Source organism: Felis catus, chromosome A2 (assembly GCF_018350175.1).
Source record: "Felis catus isolate Fca126 chromosome A2, F.catus_Fca126_mat1.0, whole genome shotgun sequence".
In the NCBI taxonomy this organism is placed as follows: Eukaryota; Metazoa; Chordata; class Mammalia; order Carnivora; family Felidae; genus Felis; species Felis catus.
The window spans coordinates 113611935-113617934 of record NC_058369.1 but is presented as its reverse complement, the minus strand read 5'-3'; positions in this window follow the sequence as shown (position 1 = coordinate 113617934).

The following is a 6000-nucleotide window of genomic DNA, read 5'->3' as shown; positions in this document are numbered from 1 at the left end:
CCCTTGCCAACCTCCAGCAGTTCTTCACCAATGTATGCCTCAGTTTTCTCATCTGCTACCTGGGGGTGTTGGTAACAGAAGCTACCTCAGAGACTTTGTGATGAAGAAATGCGTGAATACACGTAAAGTGCTTAGAACAATATGTGGTAAGCTCTCAATGTTAGTTATTATTATTTTGACTCTGGAGTTACTACTATTGCAGATCATAGGTAAATGGGAAGAAGGCCACGCACACTCCCAAACATTTCAGGGTGCTGAGCCGCCCTGCTGTGAGCTCCTCAGAGCAAAGCATAACACACAAAGGGAAACAGTGAGTCCCCTTATAGTCCCATTGAGGCACGGCTGCCTTCAGGACTCTACACTTGAGACTAAAGTATTAACAGCAGTGGCCATGGAGGCAGAGAGCTGTCTTGAAATCACATAGTAGAGGGGTATCTTGAGTGGGCTTCTGATAGCAGTGGCAGTGACGGTGATAGTAGTGAGGTATGGCCCATCTGTGGCCAAGCTATGGCTCCAGCAGGGATGGCTGAAGGTCCCTTGGTATTGGGGAGATGATAAGATGACAGTGAGATTGTGAATGCAAAATCCTCTTCAGAATTTCCAAACCAAACTTGCAAGGAGGAGGAGGAGGAAACTCAGAGATGGGTTGGATCAAGGTTTTAAAATTACCTAGGGGGTACAGAGGTGGCTCAGTCAGTTAAGTGTTGACTCTTGGTGTTGGCTCAGGTCATGATCCCATGGCTTCCTGAGTTCAAGCCCTGCATTGGGCTCTGCCCTGGTGGTGCAGGACCTGCTTAGGACTCTCTCTCTCCCTCTCTCTGCCCCTCCCCCACCTTGCACTGTCCCTGTCTCTCTCAAATGAATAAAATGAAACTTCAAAAAAATTTTAAAGGGGTGCCTGGGTGGCTCAGTCAGTAAAGCATTCAACTTTGGCTCAGGTCATGATCTTGTGGTTCATGAGTTTGAGCCTCACATGTGGCTCTGTGCTGACAGCTCAGAGCTTGGAGCCTGCTTCAGATTCTGTGTCTCCCTCTCTGTCAGCCCCTCCTCCACTTGCACTCTGTCTCTGTCTCTATCTCTATCTCTCTCAAAAAATAAATAAACCTTTAATTAATTTAATGTTAATTTTTTTTTTTTGAGAGAGAGAGAGAGAGAGAGAGAGAGAAAGGGAGAATCTCAAGCAGGTTCAGCACTGTCAGAACAGAGACTGACGTGGGACTCGAACTCATGAACTGAGAGATCATGACCTGAGCCAAAACCAACAGTCGGACACTTAACTGACTGAGCCACCCAGGTGCCCTGAAATTTAAAAAAATTAAGTAACCTATCAGTTTTAAATGTGCTTGAACTAATTCTGGGGACAGGTATTTGGGTAAGTAAGAGGGAGATATTTCAAAAAATTGAAATCTCTGGTTTTTCGTAGGTTCTAGTGTAATATTAACACTTTATATGCATAATGTCAATCTTTGTATTGAGTTTACTCAATCTTATCATAATACGAAAATGATTTTTGGAGAGCTTTGCATTCTACATTATTCCTGTAAGAAATCTGAAAGGAAGAAATGTGCAGAAACAACTACTTGAGATTGGATAAGTATATATTGGGTGTTTTTTTCTGATTATATTTAAAAAAATTTTTTTTTCAACATTTATTTATTTTTGGGACAGAGAGAGACAGAGCATGAACGGGGGAGGGGCAGAGAGAGAGGGAGACACAGAATCGGAAACAGGCTCCAGGCTCTGAGCCATCAGCCCAGAGCCTGACGCGGGGCTCGAACTCACGGACCGCGAGATTGTGACCTGGCCGAAGTCCGATGCTTAACCGACTGCGCCACCCAGGCGCCCCTGATTATATTTTTAAAATACTGTTCCCAGACTCATGTACACATTTGGAAAAACTAACTTCACATATTTAGTATGTATATTTTAAATGGGAGAAATACCATTAAAGTCCATGGAGTAAAAAATAAATAAATAAATAAAAATTGAGCAACCTAGATGTGGACTACAGATCTCGTGAGGTCTGTGATTCAGTCACAACGACATCACACTGGAAGAATCCCGAGAGGCCCAGGGTTTTCGAGATACATGTCGTGGGGTTCCTCTGGGGTTATTTGAATCCTGGATCACGTACTTCTGCATCAGGGATTAACTACTGCTCAGGGGATCAGAGCTAATTGATTTGTTTGTTAAAACTCCTCCTCAGGCATAGACAGTGCTTGTCACAACGGTCAGGAGAGAAGAAAGTGTGAATGTAGTCTTCCAGAGTTTGCTGAGAATGTCAATTTTCTTTCTACCCTTAGCAAGATACAAGGAAAGGGGAGGGATCCCTAGAAAGTGATTGCTCATTCCTCTACATCCGTCAGAAAACTTCTAAACGAGTGAACTTTTTCCTGGAGAAAGATGAAGTGGCTGGTGGCAGGTAGGGCTAGGATCCTCATGTGTAACAACAGCCTCCTCTGTCTTAAGCTTGAGCATATACCTGTCTCCAAGTGGGCCCACTCACAGGGTAAGACAGTGAGGAAGCCCGTTCAGCAAACCGCAAGAGGAAAGCACTAGAAGTGCTGGCTGCACAGGTCACACCGAGGAGCCAGCCGCAGAAGGGGCAAAGGGAAGGTGGTAGGAGGAAACCCTGATGCCTGTAGCAGGCAGGTGGGCAAGTTTCCTGCATACGGTGGTTAGAAACTTTGTTTCTGAAAGGGCCCTGAAGGAAGACATACTGCAGATTTGGCCAGCCTTACCTAAGTCCCGCTGCGATCCTCAGTAACCTGCTTTGAGACAGGCTTCCAGGTTCCCCGGGGAGCAGGAGGCCACCTTCAGTGACTCCAGAGAGAACTACAAGCTGTCTGAAAGAAGCTCAAAAGTTCCTGCCAGTCCTTCATAGTTAGAGCAGCCAGCCATTCTGTCCCTCAGAACGTGGTCCCATGCAGTTAGAGGTCAGTGTGGTTAGAGGAAGCACCACCCAGCCCCAAAAGGTAAAATGCTGAGACTCGGTGAAATAGGCCTGCTACCATTTTGTTCTTGTGGAGAGTAGTTTCCTGGTGGGTGACAGCATTGCCAAGAATTGCTGAGAGAGAGAGAGACAGACAGACAGAGAGACAGAGAGACAGAGAGACAGATAAAGAGCAGGAGGAGAAGGGCAGAGAGAGAGGGAGACAGAATCTGAAGCAGGCTCCAGGCTCTGAGCTGTCAGCACAGAGCCCAATGCTGGGCTTAAACCCGCGAACTGTGAGATCATGACCTGAGCTGAAGTCGGACACTCAACCGACTGAGTTACCCAGGCGCCCCTCTAGGGAAAATTCTTGAAGGAGAAACTGAGAACTCCAGGCTGACCATCCAACAAAAGGAGACGGGAAGAGCATGAGACAAGCTATGCCTTTGCTAGGCAACCACCACAACTTATCACTTAAAATGAAACTTGTATTGAATTTTGCCATCAACGCTGCCTTCCAGAAGAAGGAATAGTGGGGGAGGGAGGGTCTAAACGAGGGCAGGGGCCAGCACCCCTGGCTGTGTGGAATCAGGAGACTCAGTGAAGTCCACTGAAAGATAAAGAAGACAAGATACAAGGGCTGTGGAATCAGCTCACTCTTCTTGCCAAACCACAGTCTCTGAGCTGCTTTGGCAAAACCAGCTGCCAGTTTCACGTTACCCAGAGGATGAAAGAACTCTGTGGAAATAGTAGAAACATTGCCTAGGACAGTGGCCACCTTAGAGCATGGGACGGTGACCAGGGAGAGGCTGACGGTACAGGCAGCCCTTGAGACTGCCCTCCAGAGGGTCCAACTTCCCAAAGAGGAGGCGCCTTGGCTCAGTCTGAGTCACAAGCACATGTAACACAGCCCCAGAGATTCTTGGGTAGGGATAATCCCCTACTTCTCCCTGAGACCAGGAGCCCAAGTCCTACAGTTACCAGGTGGGAGGTAACAAGCTTGAAATTCAGCTTTCAGATTACATTAAGTAACAACTACTCATCGAAGCAGTGTGGAAGTATATGGCAAACTGACCTTGTGGTCTCTACTAGCTTCATCCAATGGGGACGAACCTCTCTGGAGAGATGCTTCTGAACCCGTGGGGTGGGGAAGCCCACAACACATCCATCAGAACGATTGGTGAAGCCAGAAAGTCAGCACTGTCCAAGCTTCTCCTTTAGCCTCATCGGGCATGCCTGGTGCCAACCTCCTGGTGACCTATGAAGCCAGAAACAGAAAGGCCTGGAGTGTTGGCCCTTGCAGCCAAAATGTCGAGTGTATTCCCTATTTCATATGGCTTTTACTGTGGAAATATCTAAGGTACCTGGGAAGGGCTAGCTTACTTCCCTCTTCAGCTTTCCCCCTTCTCTCTCTCTCTTCCAGTATGCTTGTTGTGCAATGACTAGGTACCAAATTGTACCTAGATTCTAATGCCCACCCCCCACCCCGTCCAGGAATGGAGATTAGACACATGTATAAATAACTCTCTTACAAGGCCAAAAGGGATAAGAACCATACATAACAAGTAAGTGTGCCAAGGGTTTGCAAATACAGGGCCCCCATATAAATTCAGGTCAATTTTCAGCTCTTTTTCAGCTACCTAGGGATCCATTTAGCGTAAAGCCAGATAAAAATAATCTAATGGCCCTGTTATAGTTTGAAAGAGTTGTTCAGTCCCGGTCGGTCACTTGCAGAGTTTAAAAATGCCCAACAAAGCCAAAAAAAAAAAAATGGCAGCTCTCCTTTTTAAATGTATGGCGTGTTTGGTTTTATTTTTGTTTTTGTGTGTGGAGAGGAGGCGTTCTTACATGGTTATTTGTTTACCTGCACATTTTCTGTTATCTGGATCTCTATCACTGTGTGTGGCTCAGGATGCAGGCTTTAGGGATGGACACATGCAGGATAATTGTTCCAGCCCTCCAGAAGTTCTGGAACACTCTGGGGGGGGAATCGTGCTGGTGTGAATGCTTCCCTTCCTCAGCTGGGGCACAAGAGTTCAGCCTACATGGGGACATAATTCACTGCTACCCGTTTGATGTCATTGCCAGTGCGACATGCAAAGGTGGGGAAGTGGTTTTGGGGGCCTAAGACAAATTAGGGTAATTTGGAGACTCATCACTTTCACAATCTGGTCATCTCTGTAGCTGAACACCTAGTCCGTTATTTGCTAACATTATTCAATAAAAAAAGAAAACGTGCCAAGGTCTTATATCCAGGACAGCGTGTGCACTAGGGTTTTGCAGGAGCTGGTGCTTCCATTCCTGTCTCTCTTTCTCTCACACAAGTAAGACAGTTACAGGGATTTGGCTTCTAGGTCTAATATGCTCCTGTTAGGAAGGCAGTGTCGAATAAAACGGACTTAGCCATACACGCGTTACCAGAAGCACCTTACTTAAAAGGTGGATGAGAAGCCCAAACCTTTCCAGTGATAACTATCCTCCCAACCAATAAAGGCGTCTGCATTTAGCAGTAAGTCAACCTGAACATCCCAGCAATATGATGTGCAAACCAGCACCTATCACTCTGGGGGGAACCTCAGGTGTTTAAGAGACCTGTGCTATCCTGTTCCTGAACCAGTGCAATTAGGTTTACCAGTAATGGTAATGGAACCTCTAAAATGTGAATCATTGAGAAAAAAAATAATTCAAAACTTTTTAATAAAATAGTTTTCTCCTACACATTTCCTTGTATGTCTCTGAAAGATACTAGCAGCTATTAACATTTTTTTTAAATATTGGATTTAGTCTGTGCCCCTCTTCTCTGCACTTTTAATTTCCTAAAGTATTTGTATAAGTTTCCCGTTGCTGCTGTAACAGATTACCACTTAGCGGTATAAAGCAACATAAATGTATCTTCTTAGAATTCTTGAGGTGGTTGGCATTAACACCAAAGCGTCTGCAGAACTGCTTTCTTTCTGGAGCCTCTAAGGGGGGGAATCCATTTGCTTGCTTTTCCAGCTTCTAGAAGCTGTCCACATCCCTTGGCTCATGACCCCACATCACTAGGGTCTCTGCCTCAGTCTCATCAC